Below are 25,892 nucleotides of genomic sequence, written 5' to 3'. Positions count from 1 at the left end.
TCATCAGATGTACTCCCGTATGGACAACATAGTAATAAGCATACCTGGCATAGAGAAACAACTGAAAGATTTGAAAGCAAATAAATCAACAGGTCCAAATGGAATCCCAGTTTGATTTTACAAAGAGTACTGTACAGCACTGGCCTCTCGCCTAGCTTGCATTTATCGTGAATCTCTCGCCCAGTGCAAAGTCCCAAGTGAGTGGAAAAAAAGCACAGGTGACTCCAGTACATAAGAAGGGAAAAGAACGGACTTGCAAAATTACAGACCAATATCCCTAATATCTGGAAAGAGGGAGACAATGACACTGTTGTAAAGTGGGTCAAAGGTGTTCAGCAAGAACTGGCATATCGGTATAAAGACCACTCTGAAGGACAAGACACAGAACACTTTATCTTTCACAGCTCAGAAGACTTGAGAGTATGGCCCACACCTGGAAAGAAGAGGTGTATATTCCTAAGGAAGAAATGTAGCACTCCCAGCAATCCTCCTTGATGCACTTAATCAGACACTTAAAAGTGAAGAGGGCGGTTTGTGAAGGATCCCACTTGAGATGTTGCAGGGCCTTATGACACAGCTGTTGCAGCAGTGTCTTTGGTCCACCATGGAACTATGGACCCGGCCGGCAATGGTACATGCCTGTGGAAAAGGAGGAATGGCATTCCAGCGGCATAGGTGACCGCATCGGGGATATCTCCCACAACCTCATCAATGCAACAGGGATGAAGGTGACAGCAGATTTTTTTTGATTTGCCAGTTGGTTCTTTGAAGTGCCCACTGTGGTAATTGGTCTGCCGGGCAATGACAAGGAAATTGCAAGATCAGTGAGAAATGGTCACTGTCACAAGGGTTATGAAAATAGGGGGAGAGATCATCAGATTAATAGCCGTAAAATGCTGTGAATGGCACTGAACACTGAAGTGGGTACAAGTACTTTCATTGAGGAGTCACAGACTGAAACTGATCCACCACGAGACCACTACCAGACACAGTGTTTCTTCCCCACAGAGCTGGTGCATACTTAAATCCCCAAGCAGGAGAAAAGGAGAGGGAGGCTGAGGGAGGAGGTCGTCTCAAGGGAAGTAAGTGCCCTGCCTAGAGGTAAATAGATGTTACAAATTGTGCTCGCTGGGGTAGTTTGCACTCCCATCGCTATTGCTTCCACTGGCATATATAAACAGAATCTCACTCACTTCAACATCTGTGCGAGGCAACTTGAGAGACCCCTTCAGCTGGCCTACCAGGGCCAGTGAAATTCCGACAGGTTGCACAGTAACCACCAAGCACTGGGGAATGGTCATCAATTAAGTGAGTTTCTTGGAGGGTGATACAGACTGCAGAGTAAGAAGAAACTAGTTGTTTCAGTCCCAGCAGATGACAGTAACACCCATTACAGTTCCACTGGATCATCACAATGAGGATCTCCTAATTATGCATGAAGGGGCCAGGAGGACCGTTCACGTCCCAGGATCACTGTCTGTCACTGATACTGGTACGACATCAATAAACAATGGTTCAGAATCCCAGGATGGAGGGATCTGAAGCCTATGGGGTCACTGGAGCAATTTTTCATTTCCTTTCTCTCTTTCACAGCTTCTGGTGGCCAAGATCCTTGCAAGGGCTTATCATTTCCAGCCTTTGATCTGTCGGTTTCTGGGTAGAGTCATTGGTGAAAGTCTAATGAGGAAGATGCTTCTCCAATCAGTTGGGGGAAGTACTTCCTGAAGATGGAGTCATGGAAACCGTGAGAGTGGACGGCGACAGTAAATCTGGTTTGGAAAAACTGAGGTGAGGGGAAGGGGGTGAGGGGCATGGGTGAAAGCAGTGGCTTCTGCTTAACTGGCTGTCATATTGCCATAATGCAGGCATTCATTTTTTCCCTGCCCAAAAATACGACAGGTGGTCAAGTGATTTATATTCTTTTATCTTGTTTTCTTTTTTTACATACTGGGCAAACCAGTGGACATGGAAAATGGTGTTCAGTACAGTTGACACACAGGCAGCTGTTTAACAGACGATCTTCATGGAGTGATCATCCACAGTTTCCACATTTTGGGTCTGCCATGCAGCATGACGACATCTGATCAAAACATAGCGGCAGAACATATGGCTTCACATGTAACCTGTACATCATATAATTTTATGGGAGGATACGTCCTTCAAAGTCTAGGATGATAACACCTCTCTCTGTATGGTTATCCAGAACCTTTCTGCAGGCATTGCACAAAATGCACTTTTCACCATTCAAGATTAGCTCAAAGCTTCTCTTCCATTGTGAGTGTAAAGTCTCTATGAAAGATAGCTCCTTGCACCATATTCAAAGTCTGATGTGGGGCAACAGTCACTGACTTGTCACACAGTTGTACATATGTCTGAGGAGCTCAAGATTCTGCAGTAGAGGTGGTCTTAATCAATAGTGAAAAACTGTGCATTTGCCCAATTAGACAACTCCTCCAAATTTATCCTGTATGTGTTCCACAAAAAAATCATGGTTTTGTAACCACAAGCATCCGCTCTAAGACATACCAAATATTGAAAACATTTTTTTGCTCTCATTTGTCTAGCTTGTCACTCTTCCCATGGGGTAGCCAGAGTACAGAACGCAGCAGGATTGTAGCTATTAGAGTTGAAATCTCTAGTTCTGTCTATCAAGATGGCTAAATAAGAACAGCTATTGTGTTGGTTCAATTGGTTCAATTTGATACATTCCATGTGCTAAATGTCTGCCCTGATGCCACCTACTCTGACAAAGGGCTCCCCCCATGAGCACCACCCAGCCACAGCAAATGCCATCTGACAAGATAGCAGATGCCAATAGTCCTAATGTCCCAGGAAGACAGGCATCTACTCCTTTGCAGGTGTAGGGAGCCAACAGCTCAGGCAGTGCTTCCTTTGTTGTCAGAGGACCTTACCGAAATGGTATGTAATAACCCCACCATGTCAGGTTGGCAACCGCATCAGCTTTTAAACGGATATATGAGTTTATGCAGTAATTGAGAATAGAGGTCCATCAACACTGTAGGCAGAAGGCTGTATTGAAGGTGTTCAGTCAGTCCACACAACAGAAAACATTTGAAAATGGAGATCAAACCCAGTTGGGGACTGAAATTACTTCAGCTGAAAAGTGATGTAAGGGAAAGGAGTGAAGACACTTACGAAAGAAAGCAGAACCTAATGAAACAACCAGGTCAACATCAACAGCTACCGCCAAAAGAAAGAATGAGAAGGATAGTCAGAGATCGGATGTTGCAGCACAAGAAAGGAAATGGTGCTGCAATACCTTGGGGCCCCTTGCTCACCACGTACACACACACAAAATAGTCTTGAGCCCTCTGAGGGGGCCTAAAGGAGTATTTCTCCTTTCTCATTCCTCCTGAACCTGTATTCCCCTGCAGCTACATCTTCCATTGCTTCCCACACCACAATGTTCCAATACTCTATAATTATTATAAGGGGCAGTCAAATGAAAACAAGACAGATGGAGAAAAAGTAAACCGTTTATTATTGCAAAAGTAATCACCATAACTGTTAATATACTTACTCCACTGTAAGACAAGGTGGTCAATGCCTTGATGGAAAAATGTTTGCAGCTACCTATGGAACCATGACTGTATCCAGGCATGCATGTCTTCATCCAATGCAAATTAACAGTCATCATTGTCTTTCGTGAGGAATCTAAAAATATGAAAACCCCATGACGAGAGATAAAGACTGTATGGAGGATGAATAAGGGCTTCTCAGTGAAACTTCTGCTGCACAGTCTAAACAAACTTGGCAAAATGTGGGCCCATGCTGTTTCTATATTTTTTTGGAGCCCTGAAGAAATATGTCTGTGGCCATCTATTTGTTTCGGCTGAAGAGGTGCGTGTCTGAGTACAGTCATGGCTCAGTGTTGCTGTTTAGACGGATGGCAGAAGAGAAGGTGTGGAGGGGGAGGGGGTAAGTAGCGGAAAGGAGAGAAATAAAAGAAATTAAAAGACTGGGTGTGGCAGTGAAATGACGGCTGTGTAGTGCTGGAATGGGAACAAGGAAGGGGCTGGATGGGTGAGGACAGTGACTAACGAAGGTTGAGGCCAGGAGGGTTACGGGAATGTAACCCTCCTGGTCTCCTGCATTCCCGTAACCATCCTGGCCTCAACCTTCGTTAGTCACTGTCCTCACCCATCCAGCCCCCTCCTTGTTCCCATTCCATCACTCCACAGCTGTCATTTCACCGCCACACCCAGTCTTCTAGCTCCTTTTTATCTTTCTCCTTTCCACTACTTACCCCCTCCCCCCTATGCACCTTCTCTCCTGCCGTCCATCTAAACTGCAACACTTGACTGTCCGCCACTCCCACCATACTATCTCTCCCCCTCCCCACCCCAGCCTCCTCCTTACCCCCACTCAGTCGCCACTTCCAGCATGCACTGGTGCTGCTGTTCGCAGTGTGGTCTCAGCTCTCTGAGACTGCAGATGTGTGTGCAAGTTCCATTTATGCGAGTGTGTGCGTGCGTGTGTATATGTGTGTCTACTGCTGACAAAGGCCTTAATGGCCAAAAGCTTTAATTGTGTGTATCTTTTTATTGTGCCTATCGCGATTCAGCATCTCCGCTATACGGTGAGTAGCAACTTTCCTTCTCTGGTATTGTTACATTCCATCCTGGATTTTCCATTGTTTGATTACAGTCATGGTTCCACAGGCAACTGCAAACATGTTTCTATGACGGCTTTGACCGCCTTGTCTCTCAATGGGATAGATGTATTACAGTTATGGCAATTAGTTCTGAAAGAATTAATATTTATCGTCTTTTCTCTGTCTGTCTCGTCATTGTTGGCATCTGTATGACTGCAGTAAATATACATGAACTATAGTAGATGGTCTTTGTTTGGCTCTGAGACTGATCAAAACAATCCTATAACTGAACTTATAAACTTTATCTGTACACTGGATTAACTATAAACTATCACTGTACTTCTTAATAATGTTTCTGCAAGGTGTGTAGTTACCTCCTTTACACATTATACCAACTTCTCATTCTGATGAATAAGCACTTTGTTTATTTTAGGTGCATTGCACCATAAGATAATTCCATTGAACAACAAGGTGACAAACAGTTTCAAAAGGAAAGAAGACAAACAGAGCTTTTCACATTGTTTATCCATGAGCTGACTCCCCCATGACTCATTAACCACTTTAACCACATTGTTTTATTTGGTCTACAGCCATTAATGTCTATTTCTTGTTACAAGCATGGAGAACACATTAGCAACCTTAGCAATCACTGACATATGACTGATACTGCTTTGATCAGACTTTATCTTTCTGGTAATTAGATGTGCAAGTAGGTTGAAAGATTGTTTGAAACAGCATCATATGATCCTTTGGGAGATAAAGCCATTAATCAGGGTGTATACGTGGACGAGGAAAAAAATTCCCGGATTTCCCAGTTAAAAATACACTTCCTCACGGAAGAAAATACACTTTTTCCATGTTAAGTAACAGTATACTTTTCCTCAGAACTGTAAAACGTATCAATCCTTCCAATGGTTGTGGTTTTATACACCGGCATAGAATTTCCCATAACTTTAGAAAACTAAACCCAGGGGAAAAAAAACACATTTTGGGAAAATGTCTGAAGGGCAACAACATGTACACTGCGTATTTTTGTATTACGAAAGTATAAATTCGATTTCCACCAAACACCGCATTTTACTTTCCGAAGGATTTAAATCGAGATTGCGATGCGCTTCTGTAAGCCAGTCGTAGCTCACGTCAAGCGATCTCGCCAGCCAGTGACAGTGGGTATTCAGAGCATAGGACACGTGATGTAGCCAGCCAATAACAACATCACTGTTAAGTAGTGCGAACACACAAACAGGAAAAGGTAATGGTTTAAATTAATATACACATTGTTGCTACAAGAAAAGAAATGCTTTTACATATAATATTGGTCTCTCAGATTAATAAGCTGCAAGAGAAGCTAAATTTCACACTTAATGTTGATCTTTTTTGGACGTGTTACACTTTAAGATACATCACATAAATGTGTCAGTAAAATTTTTAACATCGACATAAATGTCTGATCTTCTGGGCTCGAAAATATTCTAAATGGTCGTCCTCAAAGGTGTGATTTTTGAACGAGAGTCAAATGCTCTGGGTTTTAAGAAATTCATCGGACATTCGGGCGCAGAGTTCATCGAGGGTAAAAGGAAATTTACTTTGAAAGTAACGCTTTCCAAACAACCGTTCGGAATATTTTGCCACGACCTGTTAGAAAGAGATTTGTTTCAGCAGTTGCCAGACAGCACCAGATAACAGGCGTCACCACACTTGCGCAGCTACGATGACGCAGGAAACCTGTATGTTCATATGTGTAAAACATTAAAAGATCTTACATTATGTCATAAAAGAAACAAGACGTTAGAGGATACTCCAAGAGCATGGGAATTATGTGAACTATACTAAAATTCATCATTTGGTTTAAGGTGCACATTCGTGTGTCCAGATTCATATGTAACATTTCTTGGAGTACCAGTACTGTATTATCTCATGTTTGGCTCTTTATTAAGGCATGATGCCATACATGCTAGAAGATGTAAACGTGAGCTTGAAACGCAGCAAACAGTTGAAACTAGCCAATAGTGTGGAACTAAACACTTCATTTCAAATAAATTGACTGCCTCAGCAGAAAAGATTAACAAAAGTCAGATTTCTTTAACAAACCGACAAAAATAACTTCACTGTTCTGCAAGGCGATTAACGCTTAACTGTCAAAAAGTTTAAAGTAAAATAAAATTTGAAACTAATTACATATTTTAGCCTTCCGTAATTATGTGAATGTATTTTAATTCACTTGGTAGCTCCCGGCCACAGAAATTCGTTTTGTTTTCATTTGACGTGAGAGCAATAAACGAAGAGGAAACAGCAAAATCACTTAACGCAAACACGGGTCACATAGAGACTACCACCTCCCCACTGCAACTCAAGACTGTGCATCAGGTCCGGATCTACGATATTTTCGAACTGGGGCAATATTAGACAGTGGCGCTCCCCCTCCCTCGATCATTTATGGTAGGACGCCAAAAATTCAAAAAACCGACTTTTCAAAAATATCTTCATTTTGTAGTGCACATCTTTCTGAAGATGTCTGATATATAAAACATATGTTTGAGGAAACGTAACACATGTTATTTGGTCTTAAGTGTGCCAAAGTGCAGTGTCACGCCTCTTCACACAACATTCTTCCATTGCACGTCTGATTTCGATCTGTGGAATTCAGACACGTAATATTTTGTAATGGGTGCCATCAAACTATATTCACGCCAGTGGGAATTAAAATGTCCTGTGGTGCCTCTCCTGCCCCGAGTCGGCCAGTTTGACATCCTGCCCTTCTTTTAAAAAATCTCGCAATTAATACTGGATGGGGTTATTTGTAACTGGCAGAAAAGAACTCTTCAGAAAATTTGCAGTTATTACTGCCTATTAGCTAATAAATTGCTGTTTTGTGTGATATAAAATTAAATATAGGATACATAAAACGAGTACAGACAAGAGACAAGCAAGACAGTACACATTTCTTCAATCCTTAAGCCCTAGCTTTTTTTCTCTCTAATATTGCCACAGCTTTATATAGCGTACTTTCCTTTCTGGGAAAGAATCTATTACCTCGTCAAAGTTCATCAACGTTTTGCTATACGAAGAAACGAAATGTCGTTGTCTAATACTAGAAAAGTTATTAATAAAAATTGTACCCAAGGCTGGTGTGGTTTCTCGACCTGATGACTTGTATTTTGTCACTGCTGGATAAAACGAAATAGGCCTGTCTAATATTGCAGCAATTTTACACACACCAAATAAACGAGACTGTTTTAGCACAAATGGTCATTTTTATAACACGGCAGACTACAGCAAGAAAAAGTTTTATGTTAGGAAATAGTTTCACATTTCATTCATACTCTCAAGCTTCTGAAGCACGAGATCAAAAAGTAGTAGTATGAAATTTTTATATAAATTTGGGATCTTCATATTCTTCTGTAATTTGTGAGAGTCCCGTTTCTTCTTCTTCCTCATTCTAACAGACAATCTTGTCACTAATTCTGTAACTATTCCTGGCAGTGTCAAAACTTATTCTTTGGTTAACTTCAATAACCCTGCCACAATCACTGGTTTAGGTATCCCACATTTATTCTCCGGTTAGGCGTTATTACATTTCGCACAACGCGTTTTCCACGCTACTCCCAGAATAGAACTTTAGCAGCTGTTAGATGGGGACTGTACAACTGGCCCTTAGTGGTGTAGCGGTCTGGTCAAAAATTTTCCGTCAAAGTTTCATTTTCTCGGATACGCGGAGGAGACAATACGCAATCTTTGTTGCCTGTTATTCCTGTTAGTCGTTTTTTTTCCACTCTGGTAGTCTGAATCTATGGAATTCGCTAGTAGTTATAACAACGCTGATCATTTGCAAACCCAGTCAACCACATAAACAGACATTGGCATTCACCCATTCAGCTTTATTCCGCTCAGCTCGTATAGACCCGTCCCCTTTTGTCTACAGGAAAGTTTATTTCTAGATGCGACGGGGATTCCGCTGGCAGAGACATCACATACATTATGCACGCATTCAAAATTCAACTTACGATTCTTTCAAAAATCAACTTAGAATTTGTTCTAAAATGTTCAAAAACCAGCAGGGACGGGTTCAAAATCATATGAGTAGTTGATAGACCAATGTGTGCTGGACACTAGGTGCTTTGTGAAATAAGGTCTTTTTTCTCAATAATATGAATTTGGCGCCCTTCCCCCTGAAACTGCCGCCCGGGGCAGTACCCAGGTTTGCTCCCACCCCATAGTTATGGACCTGTTGCGTATACGTGAATCTGGCAGCTTAGGCGCACCAGTAAAATTTTTCCGGATAGCATTTGGCTGCATGCTGCTATTGCTTATACAGCTAACTGCCACACTTCTGTAGCCAGAAGTGGGAGAAGGTACTACACATACGTGACTCAACTGCACGTAAGCTCACTCGCAACCACTCAAACGAATCTAATGTAAAAATTTGTTGTTATGAAACATTGCATAGTCTTCCTAAAGCCTTTGGCACATTTTGCTGTTGGGATTGCTGCAGTATTAATCTGCAGTAGCAAGATACAGTAATGTTCTTTGTTAGAGTCTTGGTTCTTAGCAGTCAAAGTTACAAAAATTTAACTGAAAATTAAAACAATGAAAAATTCCCAGAATTCTAAAAAATTCCCGGGTTCTTCCTGGTTTTCTCCCAGATGAAAAAAATTCCCGGGGTTTTCCCGGATCTCCCGGGTTGTATACACCCTGTTAATCAATTAGCAGTGAACCAACTGCTGTTCTGTTCAGCTGTCAACTGGTGCAGTGAGCTTTATCTCTTTATTAGTATGCTTACGTTGTTGACAAAATTTACTGTTTCTGAACTGCAATTTGAAGCCCCTGGAAGATAATTTATGCAGGTTCCCCATTTTGTGGTGGATAGTTTTGTACTGCTCACACCATTTCTCAATGCGAACTCCACTGTCTGTTGTAAATTTGAAACTCCACCAAGGCAAGAGCGATTCCATTAATCCACAACAGTTTAGTTTGCCACATAGAATTTTGTAGCCCACACAGTCAAAGACTTTGGATATTTCTCAGAATATTCCAAGAGGAAATTTTTTTCTAGATGAGTCTAGTTTAGACTTCACTTACGAAGTCTTAAATGGCTTTCTCTTCGGAGATTCCTTTATGGGTCTCAGTGAAATGCAGTTAATACAGTCATAGCATACTTTGCTACAACTTTTGAACAGACTAATTGAACTGTGTCTAATTAGCTATGGTTTGCATGTCTCCCATTTTATACATGGATGCTACTACAGCATTTTTATGTATGTCCGGAAATTCACCTTGAGCCATTGCTCGAGTACAAAGACAGTCTAAGAAAAGTGGCATCAAGTAAGCAGAAAATTTTAATATTCTGCTAGAAACACCACTACAGGCAGCAGAATTGATAGTGTAGTGTCCTGGTGAATTCTATGTCTTTGTTAGGGTTGTAATTTTGAAACTAAAGTCTGTTGGTGGTGCATACAGTGTTTGATGTCAATGTGTGGAAGTAATCATTGAATTTGTTGGCTAGTGATTTCATTGTGTCATTACTTCTGCCACAGCTAAATTCTAGGGATTCAGTTTCATTTCCTTTTCTATTTTTTCTTCATTTCTCGTTTAAGAAAAGTAAATAATTTTTTGCTCTATTCTTGGGATTTTTTTCCCCTGGTGCATGTAGTTCACTTTTCTTAACAACATATTGGAGAATTATACAATGTACTTTAAACTCTTGACTACAGGTTGTTTTGACTTTGAGATCTGTCTTCCACACACAAGCTACTTTAATGCTAGTCATTATTCATCCTTTACCCATCCATTTAATTTTATTGTTGGTTGTTTTAGAGCAGAATAAGGCTCAAATAGCTATAGAAATAGGTGTAAGAAAGAGTTAAATTTTTTTATCCACATTTAATTCTGTAAATGTCTGTTCCCAGCCTTCTTTCCAGATCTCTCTCTGATCACCATGACCGACTGCCTTTATAGTCTGCGATTTAATACTTTCTTGTATGATCTGATTAATCAAGTTTTGACAACAGCTATCACTTTTACACCTGAATCACCAAAAGTAGTTGGATTTAAAAAAAGGCTGTCTATGACTGTTGCACTACATACTTCAGTCCTAATTGGGAACTTTACACTGAAGAAAATATTTAACAATGTGCACCAACAATTCTAGATGCCTTGATCAGAACTATCGGACAGAAAATCAATATTAAAGTCTCCTATTACCAGGATTATACAGCACATAGCCTTCTAGCATATACAGCATGCAAACTGTCTATCTACTTTATGAAACAAGATATTTCTTCCTGCTGGTCGGTAAACTGCCAGTGCTACTACCTGGTGTGTGTCTTTATCCACTATTGTGGCATACCATTCACAGAGCTGCTGAACACTATTCATCATAACTTTGACTGGTAACAGTAACATATTAGTTTGTGTCCACTAAGGTATATCTGCCTGTGACACTATTACATGAGCAATCCATTTATTTACAATGCTTCTGACACTTTAATGGAAGATATTAAAATTGTGTCCTTAAAGATCCCCTGCTTCATCTAAGATGAAATATTTTGTTTTACTTATATGTATTATAACTGTAACTACATTTATTTTGCAGTTTTTTCTTTCAGAAGATATCCCAATTGAAAGCCTAGAGAACAAATTAGCAATCACAGACATAAGAAGGATACTGCTTTGGTCAGATTTTGTTTCTGGTAATTAGCTGAGCAAGTGCCTCTTACCAAAACAATTGGATGCCAACAACACTACATACGCTGCAGCCAAGTGAGAGGAAGAAATCTGTTACAGTTGTGTATAACACTCCCTCTACTGGGCAGTTCTTTGACCTCTGTATAAGTATGTCCCACAGAATGTGTCTTTCTGGGCATATCATGCAACTCAAAGAAATGCACAAACTTCATATCAGTATCAGGAACATTCCCAGCAATATGGCAGTCTCAACTGCATTATTTAGATTGCAATTCAAATCTGTTTTCTACAACCCCTAGTATTGCAACAATATATTTATCTAAATCTGCCCCTAAAGAGCCTAAATGACAGGTGACAGCATTCAGCCACAGCCTTTGTTTAAATATACGTGTTACCTGTGATTATCATCTTCCAGTGCATTTTGTAACAGTTCCAACTTATCTCTCATGACCACCATCCAGCAATATTATCTTGTTGTTCATAACACTTCACCTTTGTAGCCTTACATTGTACCTTCTGTCTTTTACTGCCAAACTGTTTCTGAATTGGTTTGGTTGTTGTGTGGTCTTGTCAGTCTCCATACTACTGAAGCTACTGTAGATGTCTAGACTCAAGCTGCCAGACTTTCAGCATCTCCTGAACCTTTCCACCAATTTAGAAAGCTTGGCTGTAATGTTGTCTTCTGATCTAGCTTGTCAATGTGCTAATTTTTCTTGTGGCACTGGCAGATCATCTAAAATATTCCAAGATTAGCTGCTCTTTTTCCAGTACTGTATGGTGATAAGAACCATCACTCCACCCCCAAAAGTTATTTTCATCATCCTTCATGCAGAGTGCAGTAAAACATTCCACATAAAAGAACTGCAGGTATTTAACACATACTGATTTCTGAAGACACTGCGATGGTTTGCATACTTGGTTCACTGGTGATTAAGTGACTAAACAGCAAGGCCATCAGTCGCTCAATCCACAAGTACTTCATCCAGCTTTAGTTAAATCTGTGAGGTACTTGTTCTGATGATGAAAGTACATAGGAGTGGTAATACGTAAACATTGAAGGCAACACTGATATCAGAGCTAAGAGAATTTATGGAGAACTTTCCGGATCAGACCAGAACATACGTCAGAGCAGCTCCCAGGATTAATCCAATGACAAGGAAAGCCACACTCCACATCCAACCTCCCACTAGCCCGATGAAGGGCGATAATAGTTACACACCAAACAATGTCTTCCAGTTGTCAGATACAGAACAATAAAAGTGAGTAGGCTGGAAGTGCAATGATAATCAGTTGGACTATCAATAAAAAAGTGGGAGGACTGAAACATATGGGGCAGTAGGTGGACTCTTCGGGATTTTGCGTGCGACAGAAGTTGCCCAATCCACAATCGTCCCACCCTTGCTTCATTGTAGTCAAGGTGTTAAGTCAAGGTGTTAAAGAGCACCCATTATTCAACAGAGGGCTACCTCCAAAATAGGAAATATGCTGCACCAGAAAAGAAAACATACTACTTCTACAAGCAATTAGAACAGAATGAAACCTTATGTCTGAACATAAAACCACTTACACGGAGAAAACGGAGAAACAGTTCAATCATTCATGAATCGTCTGCCAATACTTGATGCAAAGAATTTGGAAGACCATGCTACTAACCATGGAAGGCCACAAGGAGAGGGGATTCCACCGGGACATGAGCCACTGTCTGTAATGCTCCACAACTACAATTGGGGTGGAGGGTGGAGGGTGGCTCGTTACGTAATCTAAAACTATATTTAAAATGTGATCGAGGAAGGCCCCTTTAATAAAGTGGAGGGCTCTGTTAACAGCTGTCAGCTCCGCTGTAAAAACCACAACATGTTCTTGGCAACAAATGGTGTTCCTGACTGGCAGGAAGGTAAAAGTGTACCCTGTCTTAGCCATCATTTTAGAACACTCACTGAAAATGATAGTAACACTCTGAAATTCAGGAAGGACTATATGTAACAGACATTGAAAAGTCTCGGGGACAACAGCGACAGGACCTTAATACAGATCAGTCCCAATTCATGGCATGGGCACCAACCAAGGGGATGAGCAACGAGAAAACAAAGGGAGCACCTTCCAGGGTGAGGCAGGTGCCACCAAGCTCAGGAATGGTCACTGTCGGGAGTCCTTAAGCCTCAGGAAGATGGACATCTACTCCTTAGTGGGCCTATAGAGTTAGTTGCTCAGATATCAACAGTGTGATCGCTGTGTTGTCAGGAGATCTCAAGAGTATCTAATGACCCCCACCACATTGGCTTTGAAGCACAAATATGGATCTACGTAGGTACTGCACACATATGATCTTTAACACAGCATGCAGTAGGCATTATTTACGGTGTTCATTTCATCCACACTACAGAAACATTTGGAAAATAGTCAAACCCACAAGGTGATCACAAATCACTTCATCTGAAAGATGGTTAATGGAAGAATAGCCCAAGAAAGAAAGGCAGAACCTATGGAACAGCCAGGTCGAAATCAAATGCTGCCACCATGAGCAAGAGAGCAAGAGAAGGAATGACAGTGCGATGAAAGATTTCAGCGCACAAAAGGATGCAGATGCAGCAAATAACATGGTGCTATGCTTGTCACACACGTACCTGTCACAGTTGTCACCACCCTTAAGGGAATTTGTAAACTTGGCCCTTTGCTAGTAAAATGCTTTATGAGGTGTTGATGAAGATACTTTTTCTGGAAAGAGAACAACTAAGAGAAATCTAAATTTGATACCTTGATACAATAGTTTTAAATGAGAAATATTCAGTGATATGTAACTGTAGCTATTGAGCTTAAATACTTTGAAGGAAGAATGGAAGATTAAGTCTTATCATCCCGCTGATGAGGTCATTAGAAAGGGAGCTCAGGATCAGATTGTCTAAGGACATCAGGGCATGCTCTTTTGAAGGAACCGTCCAGACATTTGTGTTAAGTGATTAAGGGAATCACAGCAAACTTAAATGTGAATGACAGAACAGGATTTGAAAAACAATCTTCCCAAATAAATATCCACATTTTTGCCTTTGTGCCACCTCTCTCAGAAAAATAATTTGACTATCAATTTTCCATTTACAATATAAAATAAAAATTATTTAAAAATGATGTTCTCTCATTTTGTAAGGACAGGGAATTTCATCAAAGATTTGAATCGTGAATAATGTTCATTATGTGAAAACTTTAGCAGTAATCAGATATATCATCAGGATATGACCGTCTTAAGCAAATTTAGGATTTCGAAAGATCACAAACCAGTAAGTGTATCAAAATAGACAGAAAGCTAGAAAGAAGCAAGCTCATCAGGCAGAAAAACATAACTGTAAATGAATATTCAAGAACAGAGGGGTGTCACAGAATATATAAGTTTCAATTAAATGATAATAGGACCATAAATGAGAATTTGATAATGGCCCAGGGAGCAAACCAGTTGTGGAAATAAATACAGATTTTTATGCAACTGGAGCTGCCGTAAGATAAAGTATATAACTATAGTTACAGATGCCTTTTGCACAAGTTGAAAAGTATGTTGGACAAAATAACATAACAGAACAAGCTGAACTAAAAACAGCTATTCAGAAGTTACTCCAAGAGGATATGAAATATGGCATAGTCCATATCAATTCAGGCAGACTACGAAAAAATCTTACCTTCATAGTCTCTGATGTTATTGAATTTAGCATACGTTAAAACGAAGGACTAAGTAATGAACACATATTCTTTGTTTTCTCCAAAATATTTCTGCTCCGAGATACAGCCCTCCAAAGATGACACTGTGCATACCATTTTGAAGACGTGAATTTTGGAAAAAATTTTCTTTTACTAAAGCGTTCTGAACTTTCTTTTATAATTTATGGACTTTTTTCCCCCCAAAAATGCCAATCCATAAAATTGATTTTTTTTCTGTTGATTATTACAATATAGTTCTACATTTCCTGAAAAGGAGAGCTTCCACTTTTAGGTTGAACGCATTTTATAAACAACTGAAACTTTTGACATACATAGAACCTGTTTTATTATCACATAACAGGCTCATAAAAAAATCAAAACTTACTGTAGCCTTACTTAACATAATCTTAGTTTTTGAAAGATGAGTAAGTGATTCCTTTTTCAAGCGTTTTAAATGGTCCCAAAATGTATTTGAAAGGTCCAAAGACATAAAGGTTTCAATTTATACAACTTCTGTGGACTCTATTTTGTACTGAAATTAGACACTCAATGAACTAAAAATGTGTTCCACTGCTTCAGTATCTTCCTTTGACATAGAGTGATGCCTTCCTGTTAAATCAATAGGAACTGGAGCACTTACAACCTTCAAAACATTGTGAACAGGAAGTGAGCACTGATGGCGTTGTTGCTGTCCTTCAGCTGGAAACCTATATCCAGCGGCTGGTCCACGTGGCAGCATTAAGTTCACTACAATTTCGTTTAACTCAAAACTGGTGTCTATAATCTCTGCAATCCACCAGTCACCGTCATACACACATGCAACAAACATCCCCCTGCTCAGGGTGCGAATCTGAATATAATCCTGCTGTTTCTTAGGTGTCGGCCGAACGAACGAAATTTCTTCTTTCTTGCCCTTTAAAGTCATGCAATATGAGTTCACCCATCAATTTGAGTCCAGAAATGTGTCTTCTGAATTTCTTTCACAGTAGTAGTTTATTTGGACCATTTTTCATTTTTTCTGGTCACGGAATTCTTCGATTTCATCTTTGGACAAAAGAGTGAGGGCTGTGGAGGTTTAAGATTTCATGACTCTCATAAAATCCTCAGCATTCTGAATTGCAGCTGTATTTGGTCTGGAAAGATTGTTTTGTGGCATGGTGCTTCAGCAGGCCTCCTAGACCATCACAAGGCCCCTTCCCGTGACCAGTAGCAGTGCATACCCAGTCAATTGGCACAAGGAAATTGCTCAATGCAAAGAGCTGGTAACGATTTTTAAAATGACTAGGAGCACAATCAGAAATAATGATGATCTTCTCTGCCCGTTTGCAGTTGAAGAATTCTGCGCATTGCTAGCAAAGTTTGTGCTGAGTGAAGTTCTGCATCATCACTTATAACTGCTACACTTGTGGCCTTGTTTCGAAAATATCTCACTCCTGTAAAAATTGAAACCTAGTCATCATTCCAATGATACCCTTGTACTTCTTGTGGGAGAATTACCGATCAGTTCCCAGCAAAATCACAGTGATGTACTAAACGTAATTCTTCAGCCTGTACACATTCTTTCACTTCAGCAATGTGGTGGTGTTGCAATTTCTTCAGATGCTAATGTGTTACTGCTTTCACTGACCATTTACCAAGTTCATCAATGAAACTGTCAAAGGCAACAGTTTTCTTAATTAGTTTCTTTTTCTCCCATGTCGCATATGTAATTTCTGCAGAGTTATCTGCTACGTCTTCTAGGCCAAGTGTCTGTAAAGACAGTCCTCCCTTTCCAGGGCAGTCTTGAAACAAACAAGTCTCTCGCTTTATGTCACAGACTACAAAAGACTTCATACGCTCAACCAAGGTATCATATGTCACGTGCTCCAGTAAGTTCTTCAAAGTTACCACAATATGTGAAGTTGTATAATTGCTCTTATAAATTGCAAAAGTTTCTTTAATACTGCGAGTCACATATCTCTTCACTTTCACAACTTTTTGACCTTCAACTGTTACAGTTATAGTGTCTTTTATGTTGGCACTCTGGCGAGAAAACAGTCCCATTTATCTTCCAGATAAAATAACTGCACTATCTGAACTTGAGCTGCTTCTACAGGATGACCATAACAGGGATCTGGTCTTCCAAAGACTCCTTTTAAGACCTCACAATTCTTGATTTGTCTACCATGTACTTTGAACTGATGGAACGTGGTTCAAAATTGTTTTCTTTGAAAATGTCTCTGAAATAGTAGTTAAACCTTGCACCTTTTCGCTGTAGAATGCACAATATTCAACAGCTCAATTGATATTTGTGAAAAATTCCTGGCAAGAGGTGCAAGCGTGCTTTGGTTCATTTTCTTCTGAATGATGGACTTTTTACTTTGAAGAATGTGGTCAGTTCTGTTATAGTGTATTCATCCACTGCTTTAGTAATTTCTCTGCACTTTCTTGATGCATAGAGCTTATGACTCGACTTCCCTGACCACGGTTTCTTAACAGAACAAACACCTACCTCTGTAGTTGACTAACTCAGGGTATTTAATTCTTCCTCTTTTGATGCAGAATCTGCATCATCTATGCCATGGGAGGCTTCACCTTGTTCAGATACTATCATTGTTGTTGTTCTGTCAAAACATTTAGAACACAAAAAGTTGTCACTGGAAACACCTTCACTTCCAGACAGAGTCTTCAAATGATAACACTTACTTCCAACCTGAACAAAGCCTGTTTTTTTGTTTTTCTTATATATCACTCTTTCATCGATATGCAAATAGTCAGCACACTTCACTCTCCTGGGGCCCCAGTCGGAAGACTTTTCCAGCAATGCTTTTCACAACACACACTGCAACTGTGACAACTGGCAAATTCCTCACAAAAACACAGAACTCACTGGATGGTCTCAGATTTCTTAGAAGACTCTTCAGTAAACAAATTAACACTGAACAACTACACCCAACAAAGTGTAAGAAATATCTGCAACAAAGAGTGATGAGAAATAACTGCAACAAAGAGAGTGATGAGAAATAACTGCAACAAAGACATTAGAAATAAACACTGTAACAAAGAAATTAATAAGAAACAAGTTCAGTGAAGACATACTTTACGCTTGAAAGCTAAAATATTAATTTTTTAAAATAGAACCTGTCCAATTTAAAAGTGGAAGCCCTTCATTACAGGGAACATAGTACTAAATGGTACTAATCAACAGAAAAAAACCTAAATTTTCTGGAATGTAACAATATTATGAGAAAGGATCAATGACTGCTTCACAGCCTGTGCCATATGGATCCTTCCCACCAATACCAGCTTTTCTGAATTGCGTAGGTGGGAACTTTCCCTGCAATACATCCTACATTCCCGTAACCCTCCTGGCCTCAACCTTCGTTAGTCACTGTCCTCACACATCCAGCCCCCTCCCTGTTCCCATTCGAGCACTCCACAGCTGTCATTTCACCGCCACACCCAGTCTTTAAATTTCTTTTTATCTATCTCCTTTCCGTTACTTCTCTCTCCCCCCCCCCCCTCCCCCACCTTCCCTCCATCTAAACTGCAGCACTTCAGTGTCTGCCATCCCCACCATACTATCCCTCCCCTTCCCTGTCCCAGCCTCCTCCTTACCCCCACTCAGTTGCCACTCCCATCACGCACCAGTGTAGCTGCTCGCAGTGTGGTTTCAGTTGCCTGAGACTGCAGACATGTGTGCGAGTTGCACTTGTGTGTGTGTGTGTGTGTGTGTGTGTGTGTGTGTGTGTGTGTGTGTGTCCTGTTGACAAAGGCCTTAATGGCTGAAAGCTGTAATTGTGTGAATCTGTTTTGTTGTGCCTATCGCGACTCATTATCTCGGCTATATGGTGAGTAGCAGCTTTCCTCCTCATAATATTGTTAAATTCTACCCTGGATTTTCCATTGTTTGATATATTTGTGTAAATACCATAGAAATTTCATGAATGCTATCAGCATCCTTCATAAGAAGCTTACAGCAACACATTTATATTAACCATCATACGCCAGCCACCAACTGAGCTTTGTTCGGAATGAACATAACACATGTCAAAATGGTGAAGTTTTCAACACAGCCCATAAAACTGACAAGCTGGAAATTGTGAATTTATTATGGTGTACTTGAAAGATGGAAGAAAATGGCTTTACAGTTATTAACATTTAAAAAGTGTAGCAGCATCCGCCGAGCCGAGAGGACACGCAGCAGTGTCAGCAGCAGCTGCAGCAGCAACAGTTGTCTGATAAATAGTAAATGAATTTAGTCTTTGTTTCTTTTTTTCCCACTTGCTTCTGCAAAGAAGTGAACTATACGTGTATTTTATAGTGTAGACTAGTGGTTAGAAAATTAATCGTAGTTTTGTTTTTGTGTATGTCTCTTGAATATCTTCTTGTAGGGCGGCTTCCTAGTGTTAATTTTCCCATCACCAGGAGCTCCATCACACCACTAAGTTTTACTTTTGTGCCAGTAGACATCATACAGTTTAGATCAGTGCATTCTAGTTTGAAAATTTATCTCGTGCAGTAACTTTTTGGTAAACAGGGTTTTTAATAACAGATATCTGCAAATACATCAACTTCAAAAGAGAAATTTGTTCTGTTTAATAGCTTGCAGTCTCAGCGTTCAATGAAAAACCTATGCTTCAATTTTCAATGTTTATTCTCCTTTGGTATATTTTGTATACATTTCTAACTCAGTAGCACCATTTGAGACCTTATATCTATTTTATATACAGTACAATATGGCTAGGGACTGTGCTTGTTGTGAGCAGACATAAGGAGAGTTGGTTGCTGCCCATAAACAGCTGGAAGCTGCGTTGGCTACCATAGACAAGCTTCTACCTAATGCTCAAAGTTGCAGTGACATCAGGGCACCAGTGACAAGACCTGCAACACCTTTGGTGCCACTGGAATCCTCTGGTGAGACGGACATCGCTGCAGCTTCTGATATGCAACATCTGACTGGTCCGTCGTCATCCCAGAATGGGTGGCAGACAGCGGTGGGTTCCCAAGTCACTGGGCGGAAGGCAAAAGAGGGCGCAGGCTGTTGCTACCAAGTGGTGTTGATAACTCTTGAGCCAGCACAGCATGCCTCTCCTATTGGGCGAGCCATCAATTTTCCTGCCCAGTCCAGACAAGCACAGAGGGTGGTTATGATTGTCATTGGGAGCTCCAGTGTTAGGTGAGTGATGGAGTCCCTCAGGGAGATAGCAGGTAAGGCAGGAAAGAATTCCAGTGTGCATTTGGTATGTTTGCCGGCAGCTCTCATCTGCAATGTGGAGGAGGTCCTGCCAGCAGCTATAAAGTGCACTGGGTGCAACCAGCTGCATGTAGTGGCACATGTCGGCACGAATGACACATGCCAGTTTGGCTCTGAGGCCATCCTCGGCTCCTTTCAGCGGCTGGCTGATTTAGTGAAGGCAACTAGCAACGCATACGGGGTGTAGCCTAAGCTGTCTATTTGCAGCATCGTACCCAGGGTTGATCGTGGTCCTCTGGTTTGAAGTAGAGTAGTTGAGTGGAAGGTCTAAACCAGAGGCTCAGACGACTCTGCAACAGTATCGGATGCAAATTTCTCAACTTCCACTATTGGGCGCAGAACTGTAGGGTTCCCCTTAATAAGTCCGGCATGCACTACAAACAGGAAGTGGCTACTAAGGAGTGGAGTACATGTGGCGTGCACATGGGGCTTTTTTCAGGTAAGAGAACCCTTCCCTTGGGATCAAAGACAATTTGCCTGTTAAATCAGCCACAGTGACCTTACTGCAGGAGCACCCACAGAAAGGTCCCAGAATTAGTAGCGCTTTCTGAAGGTTGTAATGCACAGATAGTATTTGGAACAGAAAGCTGGTTGAAACCAGATGGCAATGATAACAAAATCCTAAGCTCAGATTGGAATGTTTATCACAAGGATAGATTAGTCACCAATGGTGGCAGCGTGTTTATAGCAGTAAAAAATATGATAAAATCTGGTGAGGTTATCACAGATTCCGAATGTGAATTAATCTGGGTGAAACTAAGAATCAAATAACGATCAAAAATGGTGATTGGATGCTTTTATAGACCACCTGAGTCAGGATCTGTAGCTGTAGAGTGCTTCAGACAGAACTTGCAGAATATTATCAGTAATTTTCCTGATCATGTAGTTGTAATAGGACATGTGGGAGTGTTATGCTGTCAAAACTGGTGCCAGAGACAGGGATTTGTGTGGCATTGTTCGGATGTCTTGTCTCAAAATTACCTTGTGTAGACAGATAGAGAACCAACATGTGAGGGTAATGTCTAAGACCTCCTGGCAACAAACAGATCTGAACTTGTCTCGGCAGTCAGCATCAAATATTTGGTGATGAGCACGAAGATGTGGAGAACAAATGGAAAAAATTCAAAGACTTCATTCAATATGCCCTACACAAGTATGTTCTGAGTAAGGTTTTAAAGGATGGGAAAGATCCACCATGGTTTAATAGCCGTGTTAGAAAAGTGCTACGTAAACAAAGAACATTTCATCTCAGATTCAATGGAAGTGAAAACCTATCTGATAAACAAAAGCTGAACAAATCAAAAATGAGCAAGAGGAGAGCAATGAGAGAAGCATTCAACGATTTTGAAAGTAAGACATTGTCAATCGACCTAAGTAAAATCCTTAAGAGACTTTTGTCCTACGTAAAATCAATAAGTAGGTCAAAATCATACATTCATTCTCTCAGTGACAACACCGGCACCGAAACTGAAGTTAACAGAGAGAAGGCCGAAATACTGAATTCGATCTTCCAAAGTTGTAGCACCGTGGAATATCATAACACTGTCCCTCCTTTCAATTGTTGTATGAACATTGAAATATATTGAGATAGTCGATCGCGGACTTGAAAAGCACTTACAGTCACTTAGTAGTGGAAAGGTGTCATGACCAGATGAGATGCGTATAAGATTCTGTAAAGATTATGCAAAAGAACTTGCTATCCCTCTAGCAGCAATTTATTGTAGATTGCCTGAGCAACAAAATGTACCAAAAACTGGAAAAAAGTGCAGGTCATTCCCATTTTTAAGAAATGGCCGTAAGACAGATCCACACAATTATAGACCTATATTGTTGACGTCAATCTGATGCAGAATTATGGAACATGTTTTGTGCTCAAGAATTTGACATTTTTGGAAAATAAACATCTCCTATATAAAAATCAACATGGATTTCCCAAACAGCGATCCTGCGAAACTCAGCTCTCTCTGTTCCTCCATGAGATCCACAGCATAGTGGACAATGGTGCTCAGGTTGATGACGTGTTCCTTGATTTCAGTAAGGCATATGAGACCATTCCGCATTAATGAAAAAAATATAAGCTTATAGAGTATCGGAGCAGACTTGTGATTGGATTCAAGACTTTCTTGTAGACAGAACTCAACATGACGTTCTTAATGGAACAAAATCGACAGATGTAAAGGTAATATCCGGAGTACCACAGGGAACTGTAATAGGAGCGTTGCTGTTTACAATACATATAAATGATCTAGTAGAAAGTGTCGGACGCTCTTTAAGGTTATTTGCAGCTGATGCAATTGTCTATCCCAAAGCAGCAATGCCAGAAGATAGTAAAAATTTGCAGAACGACCTGCAGAGAATTGATGAATGGTGCAGGCTGACCCTGAACATAAATAAATTTAACATATTGCGCTTACGTAGGAAAAGAAATCCTCTACTGCACAGCTACACTATTGATGACCAACAGCTGGAGACAGCTGTAAAATATCAAGGCGTAACCATCCAGGGCGATCTTAAGTGGAATGACCACATAAAACAGATAGTGGGAAAAGCAGACACAAGACAGATTCTTCAGAAGAATCTTACGGAAATGTAACTCATTCGCGAAAGAAGTGGGTTATTAGATACTTGTTCACCCAATTCTTGAATATTGTTCATCTATCTGCGATCCCTATCAGGTAGGACTGATAGAGGAGATACAGAAGATCCAAAGAAGAGCAGCGCGTTTTGTCACGCGATCATTTAGCTGGCGAGAGAGCATTACGAAGATCCTGAACGAACTCTACTGCCAGATGCTACAAGAGAGGAGTTGTGCATCACGGAGATTTGCTATTGAAATTTTGGGACAGTACTTGTCGGGAGGAGTCAGATAACACATTACTTCCCCCTCCCCGCACTCCCATACATCTCGCGTATTCACCAACAGGAGAAAATTCAAGAAATTAGCACTAATACAGAGGCTTACCGGCAATTCATTCTACCCACGCACTATTCACGAGTGGGACAAGGTTGGAGGAATAAGATAGTGGTACCGAAAATAACCTCTGCCACTCACCATTAGATGGCTTGCAGAGAATGATGTAGATGAAGAAGGCTCTACAGCAAATACAGTGAAATGCGTGATTTCCATAAGAGAGCTCAGTCCGCATCTTATTATCAGCAAAAGGAAATGGTTCTGAGCCGAGATTCTAAGACGTTTGCATTGCTGTGTATTGATTTTGATGAAAATTATGCTTGTGTTTATCAAGTTGTTGTTGTGGTCTTCAGTCCAGAGAATGGTCTGATGCAGCTCTCCATGCTACTCTATCCTGTGCAAGCTGCTTCATCTCCTGGTACTCACTGCAACCTACATTCTTCTGAATCTGCTTAGTGTATTCATCTCTTAGTCTCCCTCTACGATTTTTACCCTCCACACTGCCCTCCAATACTAAATTGGTGATCCCTTGATGCCTCAGAAAATGCGCCTACCAACCAATCTCTTCTAGTCAAGTTGTGCCAGAAATTTCTATTCTCCCAAATTCTATTCAATACCTACTCATTAGTTATGTGATCTAACCATCTAATCGTCAGCATTCTTCTGTAGCACCACATTTCGAAAGCTTCTATTCTCTCCTCGTCTATACTAATTATCGTCCAGGTTTCACTTTCATACATGGCTACACTCCATACAAATACTTTCAGAAACGACTTTCTGACACATCTACACTCAATGTTAACAAATTTCACTTCTTCAGAAATGCTTTTCTTGCCATTGCTAGTCTACATTTTATATCGTTTTGCTTTTGCTGATGTTCATCTTATATCCTCCTTTCAAGACACTGTCCATTCCATTCAACTGCTCTTCCAGGTCCTTTGCTGTCTCTGACAGAATTACAATGTCATCGGCGAACCTCAAAGTTTTTATTTCTTATCCATGGATTTTAATTCCTACTACGATCTTTTTTTTTCCCCCCCCCCTCTCCTTTACTGCTTGCTCAATATACAGATTGAATAACTTCGGGGATAAGCTACTACCCTGTCTCACTCCCTTCCCAACCACTGCTTCCCTTTCATGCCCCTCGATTCTTATAACTGCCATCTGGTTTCTGTACAAATTTTAAAGAGCCTTTCGCTCCCTGTATTTTACCCCTGCCACCTTCAGAATTTGAAGGAGAGTATTCCAGTCAACACTGTCAAAAGCTTTCTCTAAGTCTACAAATGCTACAAATGTAGGTTTGCCTTTCCTTAATCTATTTTCTAAGACAAGTCATAGGGTCAGTATTGCCTCACGTGTTCCATCATTTCTACGGAATCCAAACTGATCTTCCCCAAGGTCAGCTTTTACCAGTTTTTCCATTCATCTGTAAAGAATTCGCATTAGTATTTTGCAGCCGTGACTTATTAAACTGATAGTTCAGTAATTTTCACGCCTGTGAACACATGCTTTCTTTGGGATTGGAATTATTATATTCTTCTTGAAGTCTGAGGGTTGTTTACCAGGACAAAATGTGAAGTGCATATTGAGCAGAAGCACAAGTTAGAATTTTCACTGTGTCACAGTCGCATTCAGCTTCTCATCAGCCAATTGTTGTTGTTTCAGACGGGTTAACCCATTCAAAGGATACAATGATTGCGTACATTAGCAACGTACTGTCAACTGTACCTGAAAATGTGGAATGATTGAAGTTGAACTTTTTTACTGCATCCCACAGTAAAGAGCCGTAGATGGAACTGCTGCAGTTGCGAAACACCAAGTGTGGAATGCAATAAAAAAGAAAAAATTCTTAGTCAGTAATGCACCAACTTTTGCTCAGGCAGCTGCAAGTACAACTAAGCAGGTTTTTCATGTGTCTACTGACGAAATTCAAAGAATCAATGTGAAACTTAATCTGACTCAAATATTTTCTTCAGCATTATCAGTATCAAACATGAAAAGCATTCACTACTTTCACTACAAGAAAGTGGTACTACAAACTTATCTGCAGTCTCCAAAGAATTTCCCTGCTGCAGATCATCATACTGAAGAAATTATAGAAAGTGTGAAAATTAGAGACTGGTGCAAAGTAGAAAATGGTGGTAAATTCTGTGCTGGAGAACTGCGTGCAATTTTTGGAAATTCTTACCTAATCAGTGCATTGGAGGGTACTGGTCACTATTGGAAATGACCTGTAAAATGTGATGAGATTCTTTACACACAGGACAATATTATAGTGAAAATTAATTCACCTGATGTCAATGGAGGAGGATATTTTTAGTTCTCTGACTTTTTATTGAATTTACACGGTTTTTTTCCCCCAAAGGTCGTGCTCTTGTAATTTTTCATGGTGTTTAAGAAGTGGAATGTTAATCTTCAGTTATTTGGTAAATAATGTCATATTTTGGTTTCTCTGCCCACAGGAAAAAGTTTTTCCAACAGTAAGTACCAAGTAACATGAGTCACATAACATTGAATCATACACTTTCCTCAATATATTAGAATATTTTACAAGGTATAAATATTCTTAGAAGTCTGTAACTGCATCATTTGAGTGCCAATCTAACATGCATTTTCTGTGATAAAATCAGATCCAGACTCCTAACAGTTCAAGGACACTTTTGACCAAAAACATACATTAACAATAGGATGTCCCAAATTTGTAAAAAGTCACAATATGAATTACATTCTTGTTCTGTAATATTAATACTCTTCCCTGCTTT

The 25,892-nt window shown here is 40.3% G+C and overlaps 1 protein-coding gene across 2 annotated transcripts in view; it reads right to left on the bottom strand.

The window, feature by feature from the left end:
- The window catches only part of LOC126481594 (PC-esterase domain-containing protein 1A-like), a 260,962-nt gene that overhangs the window by 197,423 nt on the left and 37,647 nt on the right, over positions 1 to 25,892 (bottom strand). The window lies entirely within an intron of this gene.

The sequence above is a fragment of the Schistocerca serialis genome, chromosome 5 (genome assembly GCF_023864345.2).
Source record: "Schistocerca serialis cubense isolate TAMUIC-IGC-003099 chromosome 5, iqSchSeri2.2, whole genome shotgun sequence".
Taxonomy (NCBI): Eukaryota; Metazoa; Arthropoda; class Insecta; order Orthoptera; family Acrididae; genus Schistocerca; species Schistocerca serialis.
Note: the sequence above shows the minus strand (reverse complement) of the source record. Positions and strands in the feature narration are given on the sequence as shown.